Source organism: Sciurus carolinensis, unplaced genomic scaffold (assembly GCF_902686445.1).
Source record: "Sciurus carolinensis unplaced genomic scaffold, mSciCar1.2, whole genome shotgun sequence".
NCBI lineage: Eukaryota > Metazoa > Chordata > Mammalia > Rodentia > Sciuridae > Sciurus > Sciurus carolinensis.
The window spans coordinates 23,455-47,945 of record NW_025920401.1 but is presented as its reverse complement, the minus strand read 5'-3'; the positions used below and the strand labels follow the sequence as shown (position 1 = coordinate 47,945).

General features: G+C 38.9%; 1 pseudogene; it reads right to left on the bottom strand.

Annotated features, from left to right (window-relative positions):
- Positions 1 to 16,761: 16,761 nt before the first annotated feature.
- On the bottom strand, positions 16,762 to 18,398 carry LOC124975692 (matrin-3-like; annotated as a pseudogene).
- Positions 18,399 to 24,491: the final 6,093 nt, after the last annotated feature.

Genomic DNA, 24,491 nt, shown 5'->3' with positions numbered 1-24,491 from the left:
GGCTGCCTGGGGAAGACTCCAGCTGCCCTGCCCTGCTCTGAGAAGCCACCCCTGTCCAGGCCTGCTGCCCGGGCCGAGCTTCACCCAGTGGGGGAGACTCACCCTGTGGCTCTATGTTAGTCCAAGTCTCTCAATGCCTCCCCTTCTTGAATCCTGGGTTCTGGAGCAACAGGAGATGCAGTCACCCTCTAGTCCGCCATCCCGGATTGCCCTCCAAGTCTTCTTCAAGGAGACTTTTCAGCAGGGAGCTGAGGTCAACAGAAGCCCACTTTTCCAGTCACCTCCATTTCTGAAGACTGGGTGTTCCTTGATGAGGAGAATCCTGGGGTGTACCAGGCATGGATCCAAGGTATGGACTGGGCTTGAGCACAGAATACTGGGCTCTCTTCCTGTTACATGAGAACACTCTGTGATGACCCAGTGCCTCTTGGGCCTTCCTGGTCCCCAGTAGAAGTCTGCTCTTCCCTATAGTACAGTATTATAAACATGTAACCTGAGCAGTGGCCTGGCTAGCTCATTAAGACAGTTGGTCCTCACTCCATATATAAACTATTGCACTTCCTGAATAAATCAAGTCTGCGTCACAGAACCTGGCTCCCAGTGTCTGAGTTGAGGGGCACCGTCGCACTCACTCCCTTCCCGAGAGGCCAACCCACATCTGACAACATTTTACAGGAAAACAAAGCCCACAGAGCTGCTGGGTGAGTGACCTCCTTATGGGGAATCTACCGCCTTCGGTTAGAGTTCCCCAGGCGCGAGCTTTACAAGTGCTTTTAAGGAGTAGGCGAGTAAAAGTCTCAGAGAAGGAGGCTATAAATGTATAGGACAATGTTGTAGATTGTGCCCCATGGATGGCATTAGATAAAATATGGGATCCTAAGTCATGGAAAAGGGTTATACATTTAGCCCATAGAAAAGAAATACAGGAGGGTAAAACTTACCCTCTCACTTTTTATCCAATTGTTACTGCTCTTTTAGCTGCCTTAGGGGGATCCCTGAGGAAAAGCACTTAGACTTACAAGATATTCTGGCTGCTCAAGTAGAGCGTGGAAACAGTGAAAAGGAAGACAAAACTATAAATGCCAGTCACCAGGCAACAGTAGAAAACAGGGAAAAACAAGAGCTAGAAAAACCACAGGAATTTAGAGATAAGGAGGATGAGGATCATCCACAGTCACAGCCTAGTCAGCTTTATCCTGTACTGCCATCTTGTGGTCAGAGTGTTACATTACCTCAAATGACAGTAGGGAACCACCGTGGGTAGCTGAAGAATCTGCTTCTGCTCCTCCAGCATATTCAGATAATAGCCCTTGGGGACCACATTTTAATGATTTATATCAAACTAGGGATCGTAATTGGGGAACTCCTTTACAAGCTTTTCCAGAAAATGTCAATAGAACAGCACAGCGACCTTTGCATTGGTATCCTCATGAACAAAAGACAGTTACTACAATTAGGAAAGCAGTTCAAGAGGATGGTCTTCATTTCCCTTATGCTACTCAGTTAATAGAGAATTTTAGTCTAGCTCTTAACACTCCCAAGGACTGGAAAGATTTGTGTCGTATGATATTGGGCTCTGGTGAGTACCTCCTATGGAGGGCAGGGTTCTATGATCAATGTGAGCACCAGGCTGAAAGGAATAATAGGGCAGGAGCACAGTTAAGTACTGAATGTTTACAGGGAGAAGGAGTCTATGCTTCACCAGCTGTTCAGGCACAAGGTCCACCTCAGTATTTTGATCAAGTGCACTTATGTGCCCTGCAAGCTTTAAGACAGATCCCTAGCAAAGGAGGAACTAAGTCATTAAAACAGTTAGTACAAAAGCCGACTGAACCTTTCTCAGATTTTGTTGTGCATGCCTCTGAGGCAATAACTAGAAAGATTGAACATGCAGAGGCAGCGGAAGCTCTCTTGAAGGAGATATTATGGGAAGGAGCCACCTCAGAAGCTAGGAGGGCTATTACTCCCTTTAAGGGTGGCTCTATTGATGACTGGATTATAGCAACCAAGGACCTAGGTACTGCATCAGCCCACGCTGCTGCTTTAGCTGAAGCTTTTTCTGCATGCATGAAGTTGAAGGAAGCCGAGAGCAACAGAGGGACTAAAAATCAAGCTTGTTGGTCATGTGGGGGGTTAGGCCATTGCCAGAAAGAGTGCCCTAGTAGGCTGGGGAGTACACAAAATAAAGCAAAACCAAAAATACCACCCTCTACATGCCCTATATGCAGAAAAGTGCTCCACTGGGCACGTGATTGTCCTTCTAAAGAGAATGTTGATAGAAAGCCTTTAAACGGGGCATGGGGCAGCCCTCAGCCCCGCAAGTAAGAGGCCATCCCAAAATAACGTGGACCATTCCAATATCTGAGGCCAAAGCTTGGATGGTGCTCCAGTTAGATAGAGTTCCTTTCAAAGGTGTTATTGATACAGAAGCTGATGTTACTATTATCAGGATGGAAGAAGCAGAAAAAATGAAATGGAAAACTAAAACTGGTCCCAATATTCAAGGAGTAGGAGAACTACAACCTACCAGGGAAGTAATTCACCCTGTCATTTGGAAAGATCCCGATGGGGAAACAGGAGCCATTAAGCCCTTGCTGGCAGAAGGATTGCTGATGAACTTGTGGGGCAGGGATATTCTGCAGGACATGGATGCTGTGCTAACATGATAGAGAATTTTACCAAGATATTGTTGTGCAAGATAAAACAGGGTGCAGTAATTGCCCCCCCCCCAATTCTAAGGGCCACTGTTCTATTAGTACAAAAACATGAACCTATTCCATTGCAGTGGGACACTCAAGGTCCCATTTGGGTGGAACGGTGGCCTATACCAAATGAAAAACTAAAACACCCAAAGCTCATAGTACAAGAACAGCTAGACAGGGGTCATATTGAACCATCTACAAGTCCACATAATACACCAATTTTTGTCATACAGAAAAAGGATAAATCAAAATAGAGACTATTACATAATCTGAGGGCTGTGAATGCTCACATGAAAAAAATGGGGACTTTACAGCCTGGTTTACCACACCCAGCTGCCATTCCCTTTAATTTTCACATAATTATACTTGATATTAGGGCCTATTTTTCTCCATTCCTCTTCATGAAAAAGATGGGACTTATTTTGCCTTCTCAGTTTCTTCTTCATAAGAACCCAATCATCAGCTCCCTATGCAAAGGTATCATTGGAAAGTATTGCCTCAAGGAATGAAAAATAGTCCAACCATTTGTCAGCATTATGTCAGTCATGCCACAAGACCCCTACAAGAAAAATGCTTTATCATACATTACATGGATGATATCTTATTAGCACATCAGGAAAAAGACTGCTTAAATAAGTGCCTTCAACAACTTTTAAGAAATTTAGAAATATTGGGTCTTAAAGTTGCAGAAGAAAAAATTCAAAAGGTAGCCCCATTTACATATTTAGGGTTTAAATTATGGAAATCTATTTCTCCAGCAAGACCACAATTGTTAGTACAGAACAGTTTTTCATTAGCTGAACTGCAACAATTGTGTGACCAAATCAATTGGTGAAGGAGTTTTATTCCTGTTTCCACTGCTCAGTTGGCACCATTATTTAGCTTATTAAAGGGGAATGCCAACCCAACTTCAAAGAGACATCTAACAACCCAAACTAAAGAAGTTATTAGCAAAATAAATGATGTTTTAAAACAAGCTCAGTTAATCAGATATGATCCAAGTCTCCCCATACAAGCCATTTGCATAGCCACGCCTGGGTTACCAATAGGGGTGCTATATCAACGAGGTCCAATATATTGGGTGCATTTAGCTTACAGCAAAACACACAAAATTACACCTTTTATACAGTTTTTGGGGCTTCTGGGTCTACAGTTACGAAATGTAACTCAAAAGGTCTTTAATAAGGACCCTGATATCCTTATCATGGCATTAGAAAAACATATGATAGATCATCTTATTATAACTGAACCGCTTTTCCAGACTCTAATTAGTGGATTCCCAGGCATTATCGATTCACATTATCCTCCTGACAGACTTATACAGGGATTAAAAACATTACAATTAAAACCCACTCCCTTTTGTTGGCCCACTGGTAAACCTATTCCAGGAGCTGCAACCCTTTTTACAGATGCTAATAAATACAATTGTGGATTCATTTATCATGGACCTTCCTCACCTAAAAGGCACAGAGCCCCCCATGGAGGCTCGGTTCAACAAGGAGAACTAAGAGCACTTTCTTTAGCCTTAGAGCAATTTCAAAAGGAGCCTCTAAATATGTTTTCAGATAGCATTTATGTTGTACAAGTAAGTAAGGGCATAGCTCGCTCTTCATTTCCTGTTCAAGACAAGGCAATAGATCCTTATTTACAGGAATTAAAGTTCATCTTGGAACATAGGCAATTTCCTTGGTATGTATATACAACATGTGAGAGCACACTCCTATTTGTCAGGACCTATTTCTGAAGGTAATGATGAAATTGATAAATACATAATGTTAACACAACAAGAAGCCTTACAGCAAGCACGTGAGTTACATGCCAAGTTCCATTTTTCCAGTAAGTCCATAAAAACTTTGTATCCCCAATTGACTATCCAACAATGCAGGCATCTCACACAAGCATGCAGTAAATGTGCCCCTCTATTGCCTTTGGGACCATTACAGCCACAAGGTGTAAATCCTAGGGGTCTCTCACCTAATAAGTTATGGCAAATGGACGTCACTCACATACCATCATTTGGGAAGCTTAAGTATGTACACGTCATTGTAGATACGTATTCCAAATTCACTATGCCACTCCATTGACTGGTGAAACTGCAAAACATGTTGTTCAATCATGCATGGGTGCCATACTATTTATGGGTGTGCCTTGGGCCATCAAAACAGACAATGGACCTGCATATACCTCAAACAAATTCAAAGTTGGGCATCTAATTGGAATATCAAGGTAATTACAGGAATCCCATACAATCCACAAGGACAAGAAATTGGAGAAAGAACACACCATACTATAAAAACTCAGCTACAAAAAGAAAAAGGGGGAGAAGAGGGAACACATATGCCCCCGTCATACACACTCAATCACATTCTGTTCACTCTGAATTTCCTAACCTTTGATGACCAAGGTACTTCACCAGCCATGAAGCATTGGGGTTCCTTTCCCGATAACACTCCTCTGCCATTGGTGTATTGGAAGGACTCCCTATCAAATTGCCTTCATGGACCACACCCTTTACTAACTCAGGGGCAAGGTTTTCCTTGTGTTTTCCCAGAAGGTGAATCTACGCCAATTTGGATATCAGCCAGATTGGTCAAGCCCGCTGCGTCACATGGAGGGCAACCAGAAAAGATGTTCACAAACCCCGACGGAGGAACTGAAGAGATTCCGCCTTGAGGACACAGAGGGCTCCTCAGCCAGACAAGGACAATCATCAAACACACAAGAAAAATAAAGGAAGAAAAGAGGTCACCATGCACCTCCAGTAACTTGGGGGGGATTAAAAAGGGTAGCTCAGGAGGCTCAACAAATGGCTCCTGAAGGTGATACTTCCCCGTCCACTTTGTTTTTACTAATGTGTGCTATTATCACTGCCAACTCTCACCGCACTGGTGCAACAATTATTGGGATCCCCAATCCGTCCATGGTGATGCCATTAGGCTTAGATACAGAAGTCCTGCCTTCTGTCTTAACCTCTAATACTTCCATAGGCATTCCTGCCACTTCAGCACCTCCTCGTGGAGCTCAATTTAATACTACTGTTAACACTACTGGCATTTGGCCATTCATGAAGGTATCCAATTGTTCCTCCACTTCTGAACTCTCATTATGTGATCACGTGATCTGCTTATGCCCTGATACTCTCCTAGATCATACTATAGGAAACATCACAGGTCTTAGACTGGTTAAATTAATTTATGTATCTAAGAACAGTTCTACAGATGCTTTTCCCAGTTTGCCTGTCTGCCCATGGATTCTTGTCGATATCACTAAAAATGTAAACACAATTAGGCCATTGGCAGACATACATCCCCCCAGTGTGTGCAGTCACGCTCCCTTTAGTGTTACCCAGCAGCTTTCATCCTTTGCCAGACCTTTAGTAATAAATGCCTCAGAACCCATCCCAAGCTCACAGAAAATGTATTATAATTCTTCTGGAAGTGCCTCACTGTTAGGTACTCAATTGCTATGCAATCAGCAGAGATGTTTAGATATAGGAGCTATGCTTTTCCTCAATGGGACTCGCTTTAATGGGACATCTTCACAAATGTTTAATGTGCCTCTCTGTGTTCAGCATCCGTTTTATTTCATTGTTTCTAATCAAACCACCAATATGTCTGTATATTGTGATAATTCTATACAGTGCTTCCTGACCAATTGTTGGTCTCCTGAGTTTTCTACTGCATTGTTAGCTAGAGTACCTCCTTACATTTGGGCTACATCAAATGATACTTATACTATTCAACCAATAGTTCTTACTAAAAATGTAGTTAACACATACTAAAAGAGATGTTGGACTCACTGCATTGCTTGCAGGTATGATCATCGCCGCTCTAGCTGCTTCAACTGCTGCCATGATAGCCTTAGCACAGACTGGTGCTAATGCCACAGTGCTAAATGTGCAGGCTGCTAGAGTCAGTGAAGCCTTCACTCTTCAACATGAAACTAATACATTAATACAAGGAGGTATTCTAAATTTACAGCAACAAATGGATCTCACAAATGGAAAAATAGATATTATGCAAATAACAATGTGTCTACAATGTAATCCCACATTACCCTATGTTTGTGAAACTATGGCAACACTTGACAATGTGACTAAGTGGAGGCAAGAATTAAGCACATATTTAAGGGGTCCTTGGAACGTCCAGTTTCAAAACTTAACCCTCAAACTAGGTCATGCAATCATGTCAATCAATGAAACCCGAACCCAACTTGTACTAAATGCTTCTTTCTTCACACAATTATGGAACAAAATCACCTCCTTATTTGCTCCTGTAAATATTGCGTTAATTGGCCTCTCCCTTGCTGGCATTGTGATATCATTTCTATGTATTCACTGCCTTTGTAACAGAACTTCAAAAATTGAGACTAGACAGATCATGTTAACTCAGGTTATGATGGCAAAAAAGAAAAAGGGGGAAAATGAGGAGAATCCTGGGGTGTACCAGGCATGGATCCAAGGTATGGACTGGGCTTGAGTACAGAACACTAGGCTCTCTTCATGTCACTTGAGAACACTCTGTGATGACCCAATGCCTCTTGGGCCTCCCTGGTCCCCAGTAGAAGTCTGCTCTTCCCCGTAGTATGGTAGTGTAAACATGTAACCTGAGCAGTGGTCTGGCTGTCTCATTAAAATGATTGGTTCTCACTCCATATATAAACTATTGCACTTCCTGAATAAATTGAGTCTGCATCACAGAACCTGGCTCCCGGTGTCTGAGTTGAGGGGCACTGTCACACTCACTCCCTTCCCGAGAGGCCAACCCACATCTGACAACACCTTGACATGAGTAATTTCTCAGGAATGGATAGGTGAGACCATTCTCATCAATATGCTAATGGAGTAATTCACCACCAAGTTCTTGAAGAAGACAATGGGCCCCAGGTGGCAATGATATCAATTTCAATATGACAACTGCACTAGTCTTTGGCTGTTAGGAGGCTTCTTGGGCACACTCCCAGAGTCTCTGCAAATCAAGTGGACTTGCACAACTGAGCACTGTCCATGTGAACCTCAATGTCAACTTGAAAACCAAGAGGTGAAGGCACAAGGCAGCCCCCCCCTTATCCTGGGGTTTTCTCAGACACTTATCCTTTGCATTGGATTGCATTTAATGTTATGAAAAATTGTATGATTTGGACTGAATTCATGTGAGCTTCTGCTGGTGGCATGGAGTGAGAAAAGGGGGAATTTCAAGCTGATCCATCCAGTATCATTGGAGGTCCAATATCCACAGGAATGAAGCACTTATAGAGACTGTGGTTAGTTTTGATGCATGTCTGGAAGAGATGAGGTTTGGAATTGGGAGAAGGATATGGCGTTCTCATGCTTGCCTTGGTTTTGGAATGATTGGATTGTGCCTTGTAAGGAAAGGAGTGACTCAGGAACCCCTCTAGGAAAGAACTCACACGGAAAGAAAGAAATCAGAGACATCAGGCTTATGGCATGTTGGTGGTGGATATGATGGTGTCTATGAAATAGGAAGGATTTTAAATTTTGAGAGTGCTTGAGGATGTACTTTTCTTGCTCAGTAAGTCCTAGTACACATTTGGAAATTTACAATGTATTGTTTTGAAATTTGGGATTTGCCCATGTTGGGTCTTCCCATTTGCTTTTGAGCAGAGGTGCTTTCATTTAAATTTCTGATATTGTGTTGCACTCTTTCTTTCATGAGCCTTGGTTCAGCGCTGCCTGTTCCACCCTATACTCATTGAAATTGAAGGCCATTGGCATAGGTGCTAAAATCTCACAATAAAAAATGAGTAAAAAGTTGGTTGTTTGATAAAATAAAATTGATAAAGTTTATTCAAGGTAGGAGAAAAATGAAAATGTAAAGTACTAAAATCTGTGATGAAAATGGAAATATCACCACAGACACTACTGAATATAGAAAATAATGTGAAGCTATTTTGGAAATTTATTCTCCAATAAGCTAGAATATCTGAAAGACATCAATAAATTCCTGGAGACATGAGCTACCCAAATTAAATGAGAAAGGAATTGAAAATATAAACAGATCGGGGTTTTCAAGATGGCGGACTAGAGGGCGGCTGCATTTCATGTTGCTCCAGGACGCAGGATTCAAAAGAGGAGATAGTGAGAGACTTGGGACCAACTCAAAGCCGCCGGGTGAGTCTCTCCCGTTGGGGAGGCGTCCCGGATGGGGCGGTAGCCCCGGAACGCAGGGAACTTTGTGAAGTAGAGTTGCTCGGCGAGACGCCCCTCCCCCCACTGGAGTGGTAAACATGGACAACTGGGATCATCGTAGAGGAGGCGGCTCAGCACAGCGCTTGGACTCGGAGCAACCACTGGGGCTCCAGGCAGCTGCCAGAGGAGGAGCTGCGTGGCGAGCTGTTTAGACCCAGAACGACCGCTTCTGAACACCAGGGGGTTGCCCGGAGGAAGAGGAGAAGCACAGCGGGTCGCTTGGTCTACGAGTGACTGTATCAGAGCCACAGGCGGTTGCCAGAGGAGGAGGCGAGTGGTGAGTTGTTCAGACTCAAAGCGACTGCTCCTGAACACTGGTGGCCTGCCTGGAGGAGGAGCATGGTGGGTTGCTTGGTCTCCGAGCAACCGCTCCTGAACACCTGGGGGGCTACCCCGAGGAGGAGGAGGAGGAACAGGGTGGGTCACTTGGACTCAGAGTGACTGCCTAGGGCTACGGGCGGTTGGCGGGAGGAGGAGAGGCGAAGTGAGTTGCTTGGACTCCTAGTGACTGCGTCGGAAACCAGGTGGTTGTCCGGAGGAAGAGGTGTGTGGCGGGTCTCTGGGTCTCGGAGCTATTGTACGGGGCTCCAGGTGGCGGCTCAGAGGAGGGGCCGCATAGCCAGGTGATTAGGTGCAGAGCAGGGTCCCAGGAGCTAGGTGGCTTCTTGCTGGAAGAGTCGCACAGAGACACGCTTAGGGGCGGAGCGAAGTTTCCAGGACTGCGGGCAGATTCTCTGGGAGAGGCAGCCTAAGGAGACTCACCTGCGAAGGGTGAGGCTCCCAGGCCCGGGAGGTAGGTCCGGGCCCCTGAGAACGTTGCAGAGGAAGACAGCCCAGCCCAGGCGGTAGTTGTAGATTGAGGGGAACCTCTAGGAGGGGAACTGACCAGCGAGACCTCCCCACCAGGTGAGTCTTCCCTGCCGGGTGAGGTTTTCCCACAAGGACGGTAAAACCAGAGACACAGGCACAAACAGGCCTTGCCTCAGCCTGCAGCCTAGTTCCCCTTTGGATGACCATTGGTCAACAAGTGGAGGCACCTCTGCCCACTAGCAGGGAATGTACCCCACCTGAAGACCACCACCCCTAGAGAGGCAGCTTCCTTGTGGAGCACCGCATTACCAACTTCCTCCAAGACTGCAGGCTACTGAAGGATAAGAGGGGATATACTAGCAATCTTCAGGGACATTATAAGTCGATAGAGGAAATCTGCAATATATTAATGACCCACTGATTCCTGAACAATATGAGAAAACAAGGGAAGAAAATGCCCCAAACAAATCTAGATGTTACATCAATAAAATCCAACGACAGCATGGCAGAAGAAATGACAGAAAGGGAGTTCAGAATGTACATAATTAAAATGATCAGGGAAGCAAACGATGAGATGAAAGAGCAAATGCAGGCACTGAATGATGAGATGAAAGAGCAAATGCAGGCATTGAATGATGAGATGAAAGAGCAAATGCAGGCATTGAATGATAGCACCAATCGACAGTTAAAAGAGCAAATACAGGAAGCAATAGATCATTTCAATAAAGAGTTAGAGATATTGAAAAACAACCAAACAGAAATCCTTGAAATGAAGGAAACAATAAACCAAATTAAGAACTCCATAGAAAGCACAACCAATAGGATAGAACACCTGGAAGACAGAACCTCAGATATTGAAGACAAAATATTTAACCTCAAAAACAAAGTCGAATAAACAGAGAAGATGGTAAGAAATCATGAACAGAATCTACAAGAACTATGGGATATCATGAAAAGGCCAAATTTGAGAATTATTGGGATTGAGGAAGGCTTAGAGAAACAAACCAAAGGAATGAACAATCTATTCAATGAAATAATATCAGAAAATTTCCCAAATCTGAAGAATGAAATGGAAAATCAAGTTCAAGAGGCTTATAGGACTCCAAATACACAAAATTACAACAGACCCACACCAAGGCCCATTATAATGAAAATACCTAACATACAAAATAAAGACAGAATTTTAAAGACTGTGAGAGAAAAGAACCAAATTACATTCAGGGGGAAACCAATACGGATATCAGCAGATTTTTCAATCCAGACCCTAAAAGCTAGAAGGGCCTGGAACGACATTTTTCAAGCTCTGAAAGAAAATGGATGCCAACCAAGAATCTTATACCCAGCAAAACTTACCTTCAAATTTGACGATGAAATAAAATCATTCCATGATAAACAAAAGCTAAAAGAATTTACAAAAAGAAAGCCAGCATTACAGAACATTCTCAGCAAAATATTCCATGAGGAAGAGATAAAAAACAAAGAAGCAAATCAGCAAAGGGAGGAATTATCCTAAAGGAACTGTCAAATAAAGGAGGAACCAAGGTGTGTCAAAAAATAAATAAATAAATAAATAAATAAATAAATAAATAAAATTTAAAAAATGAACCAAATGACCGGGAATACAAATCATATCTCAATAATAACCCTGAATGTTAATGGCCTGAATTCATCAATCAAAAGACATAGACTGGCAGATTGTATTAAAAAGAAAGATCCAACAATATGTTGCCTGCAAGAGACTCACCTCATAGAAAGAGATACCCATAGACTAAAGGTGAAAGGATGGGGAAAAACATACCATGCACATGGACTCAGCAAAAAAGCTGGAGTATCCATCCTCATTTCAGATAATGTGGACTTCAAGCCAAAGTTAGTCAGAAGGGATAAAGAAGGACATTTCATACTGCTTAAGGGAAGCATAAATCAGCAAGATATAACAATCATAAACATCTATGCCCCAAACAGTGGCTCATCCATGTATGTTAAACAAATCCTTCTCAATTTTAGAAACCAAATAGACCATAACCCAATAATACTAGGTGATTTTAACACGCCTCTCTCACCACTGGACAGATCTTCCAAACAAAAATTAAATAAAGAAACCATAGAACTCGATAACACAATCGATAATTTAGACTTAACAGACATTTGTAGAATATACCATCCAACGAAGACTGAATACACTTTCTTCTCAGCAGCACATTGATCCTTCTCTAAAATAGACCATATATTATGCCACAAAGCTAATGTTAGCAAATACAAGAAGATAGAGACACTACCTTGTATTCTATCAGATCATAATGGATTGAAGTTAGAAATAAATGAAAGAGAAAAAAACAGAAACTACTCCAACACCTGGAGATTAAACAATATGCTATTATATGATGAATGGATAACAGAAGATATTAGGAAGGAAATTAAAAAATTCTTAAAGGTAAATGAGAACAAAGAAACATCATATCAAAATCTCTGGGACACTATGAAAGCAGTACTTAGAGGAAAATTTATTTCATGGAGCGCATTTAATAAATGAAGTAAAACTCAACAAATAAATGACCTAACACTACAGCTCAAAGCCCTAGAAAAAGAACAGACCAACACCAAAAGTAGTAGAAGACAGGAAATGGTTAAACTCAGAGCTGAAATCAACGAAATTGAAACAAAAGAAACAATACAAAAAATTGACAAAATAAATAGTTGGTTCTTTGAAAAAATAAACAAAATTGATAAATCATTAGCCACACTAACAAAGAGAAGACGAGAGAAAACCCAAACCACTAAAATTTGGAATGAACAAGGAAATATCACAACAGACACGACTGAAATACAAAACATAATTAGAAGCTATTTTGAAAATCTATACTCCAACAAAATAGAAAATTTCGAAGACATCAACAGGTTTCTACAGACATATGAATTGCCTAAACTGAACGAGGAGGACATACACAATTTAAATAGACCAATTTCAAGCAATGAAATAGAAGAGGTCATCAAAAGCCTACCAACAAAGAAAAGTCCAGGACCAGATGGGTTCTCATCTGAGTTCTACAAAACCTTTAAAGAAGAGCTCATTCCAATACTTCTCAAAGTATTCCATGAAATAGAAGAGGAGGGAACCCTCACAAACTCATTCTATGAAGTCAATATTACCCTAATACCTAAACCAGACAGAAACACATCAAGGAAAGAAAATTTCAGACCAATATCCTTAATGAACATCGACGCAAAAATTCTCAACAAAATTTTAGCAAATCTCATACAAAAACATATTAAAAAGATAGTGCAACATGATCAAGTGGGTTTCATCCCAGGGATACAAGGTTGGTTCAACATCAGGAAATCAATAAATGTAATTCACCATATCAATAGACTTAAAGTCAAGAATCACATGATTATTTCAATAGATGCAGAAAAAGCATTTGATAAAATACAGCACCCCTTCATGCTCAAAACACTAGAAAAAATAGGGATAGTGGGAACATTCCTTAACATTGTAAAGGCCATCTATGCTAAGTCCATGGCCAATATCATTCTAAATGGTGAAAAACTGAAAGCATTCCCCCTAAAAACTGGAACAAGGCAGGGATGCCCTCTTTCACCACTTCTTTTCAATATCGTCCTTGAAACTCTAGCCAGAGCAATTAGACAGACCAAAGAAATTAAAGGGATATGAATAGGAAAAAAGAACTCAAACTATCCCTATTTGCTGATGATATGATTATATACTTAGAGGAACCAGGAAATTCCACCAGAAAACTGTTAGATCTCATAAGTGAATTCAGTAAAGTAGCGGGATATAAGATCAATGCACATAAATCTAAGGCATTTTTATACATAAGTGATGAATCTTCAGAAAGAGAAATTAGGCAAACTACCCCATTCACAATAGCCTCGAAAAAAATAAAATACTTGGGAATCAATCTAACCAAAGAGGTGAAAGACCTCTACAATGAGAACTACGCAACACTAAAGAAAGAAATTAAAGAAAACCTTAGAAGATGGAAAGATCTCCCATGTTCTTGGATAGGCAGAATTAATATTGTCAAAATGGCCATACTACCAAAAGTGCTATTCAATGCAATTCCAATTAAAATCCCAATGATGTACCTCACAGAAATAGAGCAAGCAATTATGAAATTCATCTGGGAGAATAAAAAACCCAGAACAGTTAAAGCAATCCTTGGCAGAAAGAGCGAAGCAGGGGGTATAGCAATACCAGATCTTCAACTCTACTACAAAGCAATAGTAACAAAAATGGCATGGTATTGGTACCAAAATAGAAAGGTGGATCAATGGTACAGAATAGAGGACATGGACACAAACCCAAATAAATACAATTTTCTCATACTAGACAAAGGGGCCAAAAATATGCAATGGAGAAAAGATAGCCTTTTCAACAAATGGTGCTGGGAAAACTGGAAATCCATATGCAACAGAATGAAACTAAACCCATATCTCTCACCATGCACGAAACTAAACTCAAAATGGATTAAGGATCTCAGAATCAGACCAGAGACCTTGCATTTTATAGAAGAAAAAGTAGGTCCAGAGCTTCAACATGTTGGCTTAGGACCAGACTTCCTCAAGAGGACTCCCATAGCACAAGAAATAAAAGCAAGAATCAATAACTGGGATAGATTCAAACTAAAAAGCTTTCTCTCAGCAAAGGAAACTATCAGCAATGCAAAGAAAGAGCCTACAGAGTGGGAGAAAATCTTTGCCAATCATACTTCAGATAGAGCACTAATCTCCAGAATCTATAAAGAACTCAAAAAGCTCTACACCAAGAATGCAAATAATCCAATCGACAAATGGGCTAAGGAAATGAACAGACACTTCACAGAAGAAGATCTACAAGCAATCAACAAACATATGGAAAAATGTTGAACATCTCTAGTAATAAGAGAAATGCAAATCAAAACCACCCTAAGATTCCATCTCACCCCAATTAGAAGGGTGATTATCAAGAATACAAGCAACAACAGGTGTTGGCGAGGATGTGGGGAGAAAGGTACACTCATACATTGCTGGTGGGGCTGCAAACTAGTGCAGTCACTCTGGAAAGCAGTGTGGAGACTCCTTAGAAAACTTGGAATGGAACCACCATTTGCCCCAGCTATCCCACTCCTTGGCCTATACCCAAAGGACTTAAAATCAGCATATTACAGAGATACAGCCACATCAATGTTCATAGCTGCTCAGTTCACAATAGCCAGATTGTGGAACCAACCTAGATGTCCTTCAATTGATGAATGGATAAAGAAACTGTGGTATATATATACAATGGAATATTACTCAGCCATAAAGAATGATAAAATTATGGCATTTGCAGGCGAATGGATGAAATTGGAGAATATCATGCTAAGTGAGATAAGCCAATCTCAAAAAACCAAAGGACGAATGATATCGCTAATAAGTGGATGATGACACATAATGGGGGGTGGGAGGGGTTAGTGTTAGGGTTAGAGTTAGGGTTAGGGAGGGGGCAAGAATGGAGGAAGGAAGGACTGTATAGAGGGAAAAGAGGGGTGGGAGGGGTGGGAGGGAAGGGCAAAAATAACAGAATGAATCAAACAACATTACCCTATGTAAATTTATGATTACACAAATGGTATGCCTTGACTCCATGTACAAACAGAGAAACAACATGTATCCCATTTGTTTACAATAAAAAAAGGAAAAAAAAGAAAATATAAACAGATCAATTTCAAATAATGCAAATTACGAATTCTTCAAGAGCCTACCAATAAGGAGAAGCCCAGTGCCAGTTGAATTCTCAGTCAAGTTCTACCAAACATCTAAAGAAGAACCAATGCTAATCCTCTTCAAATTATCCATGAAACACAAAAGAAGGGAATTCTTCAAAACTCATTCAATGAAGTCTATATCACACTGACACCAAGTGTAGACAAAGACACATCAAGCAAATAAAACTTTAGATGATACCGTTGATGACACAGATGCAAAAACCCTCAATAAAATACTGCTAAATCTCATTAATTATATTTTTAAAAGATAATGTACCATGACCAAGGTTTTTTTTTTTTTATGGCCTAGGTTTTTTTTTAATTGGTATTCACTTCAGTAACTTGAATCCACAGATATAAGCAGTAAATAACCAGATAGTTACAAGTAAACACCGATTATACATGCAAATTTCTGTTCACAAAGATCACATGTGCAGGTACATGAATTAGAAGTGTGCGTCTAGAATTATGGCCAAACTTTTAAAATGCAGAAATGTAAAAATTACATCTTGAAAATATGAAGAGATGGTCTACACATCGAAAATCAAATACTGCTTATACCAGCGATGAATGACAGCTATAGGATTCAAGTGACAAGCAGTAGATCTCAAGAAATTAATACTGGTCAAAGAGAATGGGAATATTTTTACATTTCACTGAAAATACATTGACTACTAGAATACGAAACCTAGTAGGAACTCAGGGAAAAAATTACAAAATCTAAAGCAGATTACTTAACATTTCTTATTACCTAAACAACAGCATGACATTAAAAGAAAACTGCACCTGCATCTGAATTGCCAATTTCACATGAGTTCTCTAAAAATGAAATGGAACCAAAACAGATTCAAACTCCAAATGAAGTCTCAAGGCTCAGATTAAAATGTGGAATGTTTCAGATGAAAGTAATAAAAATACAATTGGTTTTGTTCTTTATTGAATGGATTCAAAAATTGACATTTCTTTGAAGCTTGGAACTGTATTTCATTTCTCTGCTTCTATGTTATCTTTTACTTAGCGGTGCAAGTTGTCTTAATGTAGCGTACAGAGTCAGTCTCTACAAAGTATTTCTTCTGTCTGTTGCCATTCTGATGAAACAAAAACTATTCTTCATTAACTTAACCGTTATGTGTATTTTTTTGCTATAACACTTAACACATGAACAGACATCTATTATTTTTCCACTAAAACAAAAGAGTACAATAGTTTTCTTATATCAGTATTGTATTTTAAAAAGGTTAACATTAAAAACAAAGAACCATTGTTTTCTTTGAAATTAAGCTTCTTGAACATATTAAGCCTCCTTCTTCTATCTGCATTCTTCTGCCACTTTATTCAGAAATTTCTCTAATTTCTGATAATGAGGAAGGCTACTGCAATGAGTATTCTTTGCAACTTCTTCATTTGTATAAAAGAGTGAACACAGCTTACAGTAAAACCCTGTTTTAGGTATCACATAGTCTATACCAACAAGAACATTGAGCTGATATGGTCCAATTCTATACTCATCTGGGATTGTATATTCTTCCTTGTTTTCATCACTTTGGCCATCTGTATTTTCACTTGTATCTTTGTTGGGGTCATCAGCAGTCTCAGCAGATTCAGCACCTGGTTCTGTATTTTCCTCTTTTTTTTTTTTTTTGGGTGCTGGGGATTGAACCCAGGGCCTTGTGCTTGCAGGGCAAGCACTCTACCAACTGAGCTATCTCCCCAGCCCACTTCTCCTCATTTTTTATTCCATTTTCCATCGCTGCTTCATTTTCTCGATCTTGTCCAACTTTTTAAACTTTTTCTTTGCTGCTGCTGAAGCACTGGCATTTGCATCTTTTTTTTACAGCTTTATCTGAAGGCTCCTTTTCCCCATCAGAAATCACTTCACCTAAATTAGCAATATCAGTCTCATCTCCCACAGAACCGCCACTTTCTAGAAGTGCTGCTGCTTCTTCTTCATCTACAAGTAGCTCATCTTCAGATTCCAGAAGCATATTAGGTTCCTGTTCTGTCTGGTCATCCTTTGTATCTTTCTCACCGTCTTCACCTGATTTCTATTCTTGTTCTTTACCTTCGGTTGTACTTTCAGTCTTCTGAGAACCATCAGTTTTAGATTTCTTATCACTTGGAGATTCTTTGCCATCTGGAGAATAAGATATTTTTCAGGATTTTCTTTTTTCAGTAAGTCAATGCCTCTGTTGGGAATCCTCAGTACCAGTTTTTTATATTTCTCAGAGAGGTCAACCTTAACACATCTCCCTTGAAACCAAAGGGCTTTTTTCAGACAATGGTCAACCATTGCCATTGCATCTTCTCTGGTCTCCATCTCAATGAAGGCCTGACTTTTCATCCTCATCAATATGTAATTCTTTATTTTCCCATAAGGTTCAGCAAGTTTAAGGACTGCACTGTCAGAATAGCCAGAACGGGCAAATTGCTGAGATGTATCACACGTCCAAGCTCTTGCTTTTGATCAAACTTCTGATCTGGCTTCCCTTCAGGTTTCTTTATTCTTTTATACTTCTGGGATAAATGAACTCTCACTGGTTTGCCAAATACTAATGCTGGTGTGGTTGTATAATAATCCACTGCAGCCTGAGCATCTTCTGTTGTTGCCAATTCAATGAATGCCTCATTAATTTTATTTAGAATCAGATGATTTGAAATGACTCCGAAAGGTTCCACCAGCTGCAACAGTTGATATCTCAAGTTTTTCCCACGCTGAAAATCCATGATGTGAACAACTCGGCTAGTTTCCACTCTGCCTTTTTGCATGTGTCTTGGTCCTTGAAGAGTCCCATTTCCAGCACCCAGATTTCCTCTTGGTCCAACTGCTGGTTCCCCAAGATGAAAGGAAGGGGATGGAGGTCCCAGAATTCCTGGTGCTGGATTTGTAGACTGCTGCAGCATGAATGGATCACCCATTGTGTGTCCTGTATCATTGTCAGGATTCCATTCTGGGTAGATTTCAAGAAGAAGCTGGCATTGGCGACTGTTGACTTACTCCACTGATATGTTGACTCCACTCCTTAGGGAAAGGGAGAGGAAAAAGAAGAGGTACCTCTTTCCCAGTGAGTGGGATGCGGAGGCTCCCACAATCCCCCACCGCAACGGCGCTGGACCAAGGGGTTTTATCCCAGGGATGCAACGTTGATACAACATATGGAAATCAGTGTTATTCATCACACAAATAGACATAAAAATGAGAACACATGAGCATCCAAATAGACACAGCATCTATTTTTGACAAAATACAGCATCCATTCATGCTTAAAACACTAGAGAAAACAGGAATGAAAGAATCATACCTCAACATTGTAAAAGCTATATATGACAAACCCAAGGCCAACATAATTCTAAATGGAGCAAACATAAATTGTTCCTTCTAAAACTGGAATGAGACAGGATGCCAACTTTCACTACTTCTATTCTCTTAGTACACAAAGAAACTCTTAGCAAGTAGTAAATGCAACCTATCAGATAATATCTGCAATCTATCAGATCATAATAGAATAAAACTAACACCAGTAGACCAAATTAATTACTGAAACATGAATAGGTAGCTGAACAAATCAGGTCAATGAATCTCAAGGTAAAGCAACTTAGCAAAGGAATGTAATTAAAGGAATATGAATAGAATAGGAAGAGCTAAAACAAGCACTGTTTGAAGATGACAGGGTTCTATATTTAAAAGATCGAAAAAAAGTGCACCAGAAAACTTCTAGAACTTAAACGAATTCAGCAACTTGCAGAATACAAAATAACACCCATGAATCAATTATGTTCCTATACTCCAATGATGAATGAACCGAAAGATGAATTAGGAAAATTAATCCATTCAAAACAGCTTTAAAAAGAAACTGGGAATCAATCTAAAATAAAGAGGTAAAATACCTTTACAATGAAAATTACAAAACACTAAAGAAAATTTGAGAAATATCTTAGGAGATGGAAAGACTTCCCATGTTCTTGGATAGGCAGAATTAATGTCGTCAAAATGGCCATACTACCAAAAGTGTTGCAAAGATTCAATGCAATTCCCTTCAAAAACCCAAAGACCTTCCTTCAAAGAAATAGAAAAAAAAAGTCATGAAATTCACTTGGAGAAACGAGATACCCATAAGAGCAAAACCAATCCTGAGCAAGAAAAATGAATCAGAAAGCATCAAAATATCAGACCTGAAATTATACTACAGAGCTATAGAAACAAAAACAGCATGGTATTGGCAACAAAACAGGAAAGAAGACCAATGGAAGAGAAAACACAAGATAAACCCACATAAATACAGTTATCTCATACTAGACAAAGGCACCAATAACATACATTGAAAGAAAAGATGGCCTGTCAATAGATGGTGCTGGGAAAACTGGAGACAGAATGAAACTGAACCTCTATCACTCACCCTTCACAAAACTCAAATCAAAGTGTTTCAAAGTCCTAGGCATTAGACCAGATACTCTGCACCCACTAGAAGAAAATGTAGGCCCAACTCTCCGTGTCAGCTTAGGAACTGACTTCCCCAACAAGACTCCTAAACTGAAACAAATAGAATCAAGAATCAACAAATGGGATAGTAACAAAGTAAAAAGCTTTTTCACAGCATAGAATATAATTAAGAATTTGAATAGAGAGCCTAAAAAATGGGAGAAAATCTTTACTACCTGTGCCTCAGATAGAACATTAACCTCCTGGATATATAAAGAACACAAAACACCAGCTCAGGAGACCAAGACAGAAGGATCAAGACTTCAAAGCCAGCCTCAGCAATGGTGAGGTACTAAGCAAATCAGTGAGACCCTGTCTCTAAATAAAATACCAAATGTGGGGCTGGGAATGTGACTCACTCATGGACTGCCCCTGAGTTCAATCCCCAGTACACCCCCCCAAAAAAATTCAAAAAACCTTGACATTAGAAAAAATCCCCCACAAATAACCCAATCAATAAATGGGCAAAAGGAACTGAACCAGCACTTCACAGAACAAGAAATACAATTCATCATGAAATATATTATAAAAATAGTCAACATCTCAGCAATTAGACAAATGCAAATTAAAACTACGCTGGGATTCCATCTCACTCCTGTCAGAATGGCAATTATCAACAACACAAGTAACAATAAACATTGGTGAGGACGTGAGGAAAAACTTACTCATACAATGCTGGTGAGACTGAAAATTGTTGCAACCACTCTGGAAAGCAGTATGGCAATCCTCAGAAAATTTGAAATGTAATACCACTTGATCCAGTTAGCAAACTCCTTAGTATATACCCAAAGAACTTAAAATCAACATCCTACTGTGAAACAGCCACACCAATGTTTACAGCAGCTCAATTCACAGTAGCTAAACTGTGGAACCAACCTAGGTGCCCTACAATGGATGAACAGATAAAGAAATGTGATACATATACAGAATGGAATATTTATCATTCATAAAGAAGAATGAAGTTATGGCATTTGCCAGTAAATGGATGGAACTGGAGACAATCATGCAAAGTGAAATAAGCCAATTCCTTCCAATAAAAACAAAGGCAAAATTTCTCTTTGATACTAATTAGAAAAAATTATAACCCATGCATGTACAATATATCAAAATACACTCTATGGTCATATATATCTTAAAAGAGCAAATAAAAATTGTACCACAAAATATAAGAACATCGGAGATAAAAAGCTCCCAGCTAACATATTCCCAATTTAGGAATGGATAGAGATGACTAAAATCCAATGGTGTGAACACTCACCTTATAGCAAGACTGGAAATAAGTGAAGCAACTGTTAGCATCTATGCAGGTCCTCAGCCTAGGTCTCCCTCACATCCTTGCAAACATCACATTATTGACAAGATTGGAGGAACAACCACAGAACACAGATATTCTTTTTCCATAGCACTATTTCACCAACGTGACTCCACTCTCACAGAAATGACAAAGAAAGTTGTTACCTGAGGATCTGACAGTACAAACTGACAAAACTCGTGAATAACAGATAAGACATAGGACACCACAGATTCCACTTGGAAATGACCTCAACATCACGCAACAAACCATTAGAATAGGACACATTATCAAGAGAAGACTATTGCTTAAGCAGAATGTCACATAAATGTTGAAGATGTATATATATGTATCTGCAGATGAACAAATTTCAATATAGAAATATAAAAAAGATAAAAAGCAAGGTAGCATGACTCCTCCACAGTTCATAACTCCAGTAACTGTTTCCAAAGACACTTCAATAGATAAAATGCCACAAAAAATTTAGAAGAATGTTAAAATGAAGAATTAATTCAAAGATGTAGCAAATAAAAGATGAATAAATAAAGGAAAACAATGCAGGACTTGAAAGAATAACTGAATAAAGGTTCTGAAAAATAAGCAAAGAGAAATCTTGAAAATAAAGAGCTCAATACCTCAAATAAAAAATCCAGTTGAAGTCACACCTATAGACTATAGATAATGTGAAAGAAAAAATATCAGAGCTTGAAGTCAAAGATGAAATATCACATTCAGACAATAGGAACAATTAAAAGAATATTAAACAGAAATTACAAAACACTTTGGACACAATTAATAGACTAATCTTATTAAGCACTGGTACCTACAATGGAGGAGAGGTACAGGCTAAAAGCAATGCAAGCTTTCTCAGTGAAATAAAAGAAATTATTTCTTAAATCTTGTGAAAGTTATGGACACCCAGATATAATAAACTTTTAGAACACCAAATGAACAGGACCTGAAAAGAAACGCTCCACATTGTTTTATATAAAATTACCAAAGATACATTGAAATCTGTAAGAAGGTCCAAATCGATTATAAACACGTCAGAATTCTGAGTAAAAACTTTTAAGGGCCAGGGTAAGCATGAAATGGTATTTTTCAATCCCTGAATAAAAATTTACAAAAAAAAAATCAAGAACAAAGTCTATAAAATGGAAGGAAAGGGTGGATAACATGTTAAGCTGAAAACATCAGAAACAGAAATCCAAGTATCGCATGCTCTCCCTGACAGGTGGAATCTGGGTAAAAAACTAAGAATGACTAGAAAATGGAAGAGGGATTAGGGAAGGGGGAAGGTAACTGGGGATGAAGAAGAGAGGGGACAGAAGTAGATGGAAGCAGGGAGAGTGGTCAAGATTCAAATACTGTGTATGTGTGTATAGAAATATCACTGTGAAATCCACTAATTTGTGCACATATTAGGAGTTGATATCAATACTATAAAATAACATCTGTTTTTATAACAAGTCCAATTTGCTATAATGTCACCATTGGGGAAACACAATGTACTAGTATAAAAATATTTTTCTTATTTATGCAAAGATATAAAATTTCAGGATTCAAAATTAACATAAATTTTCTTCAGACAATGTCATTCAGAGACAAATTTCCTACAATTAATTGCTTAAATAATCCTGGATTCTAAATGATCAAAAAAGAAATGAAGAAAAATATGAATGGAATTTGAACATTCTTTTTCCTTATTCTTTTATGGTCAAAACTTTCTTACTCTTTTTATACAGGGTATGAATACCAAGAGTAACTCACTTTTGTAAGTCTTACCCGGAATGAAAATTGCTGATTTTCTACTTTCTGCTAACATATGTTTAATAATTAGCATCTCATTCATATATTTGAAAAAAAGTAATAAAATTGGTATTTTAACACTCATAAGAAAACACTGACCAAATATAATTCAATACTTCATAGTGTTTTATATCTGGTATCAGAAATTTATCATATGCTCCCCAACTTTATAAGCCCTATAGACATTTTATTAACTTGAAAATTACTTGTACAATGTTTGTTCTGTTCTGTTTTGTAGATGGCATTTCACCATGATGCTCAGGTTGATCTTAAACTCCTGGGCTATAGTAATTCTCCTGCCTCAGACTCCCAAGTAGCTAGGGTAAGCACATGAATCATTGCACCCATAAGCTAGTAACTAAAGAAGAAAAATGTAAGATGAAATGATCATGCATTGAGAACAATACAGGTAAATATATTAACTAGTGTAGTTTGAACTCAGAAAATTTCCATCTTTGTAAACAATAGCTCATTGTTCTTGCACTAGTCCTTTCTCTTAGGCCTTCTAAATAGAAAGTGTTGTATCACCTTAGTTCACCAGTTTGTTATAAATATTTGCTGAGATAATATTAAAAAATGTTAAGAGCAATAGTAAAATAATGGTATGATTTGGTCTTAACTATTTGGAAACAAATAAACCTAAATTATTTTTTCACAGGTTCTAATACTCATATGTTAAGATTATTGAAAAATGCTTGAGGCCTAATTTTCCTTATCAATTGTGATCTTCTTTGTGCTTTGTAATTCAGGGTAAATCAGTTATTAAATAATGTGTAACTATAAATATCTCATCTCCTTATAGTAGAAAATATAATTACTCCCTATTGTGAGACTAATTAATAACAATAGGAGCAAGAAATTACAAGGAGAGGAAAGAAGAAGGAAGGAAAGTGGAGGAGAAGAACAAATCTTGGAGGTGACTCCTGCACTCATCACTACTTATCTAGACTTTTGAAGGGTTTGTGATTGATGGACTGTCCTAGCTCATGACTATTCCATATATAGTTATACTATAAAATCTCATCTTATGTGGAAGATTCAATAGTTGTAATTATTGTGAATCTACATTTAACCTTGATTAATATTTTAATGTAAATACATATACAGTATTACCACTAGCAGTGACATAAGATAATGCAATCCATCCACATTTATCAGCAGCAGAGACAATAATACCACATTGAAGAAGGAACTTAGCTGTTTTTGTGGATTTATATTCCACTGCAAACATGAGTGCTGTTCTAAAATAAGAGAGATAACTTCAACTTTAGGTATTTTAATAAATTTATTTACAGCTAATTAATTACATTTTACTAATTTAATAAGCATCTTGGATAATCAAATCTTTATCTCTGAAAATCATTTTTAAGTCTAAAATTAAAATGAACACATAATAAAGCAAACACCTTATCCCCAAAGGGTAGAAGTTACAAACTTAAAATCCTTC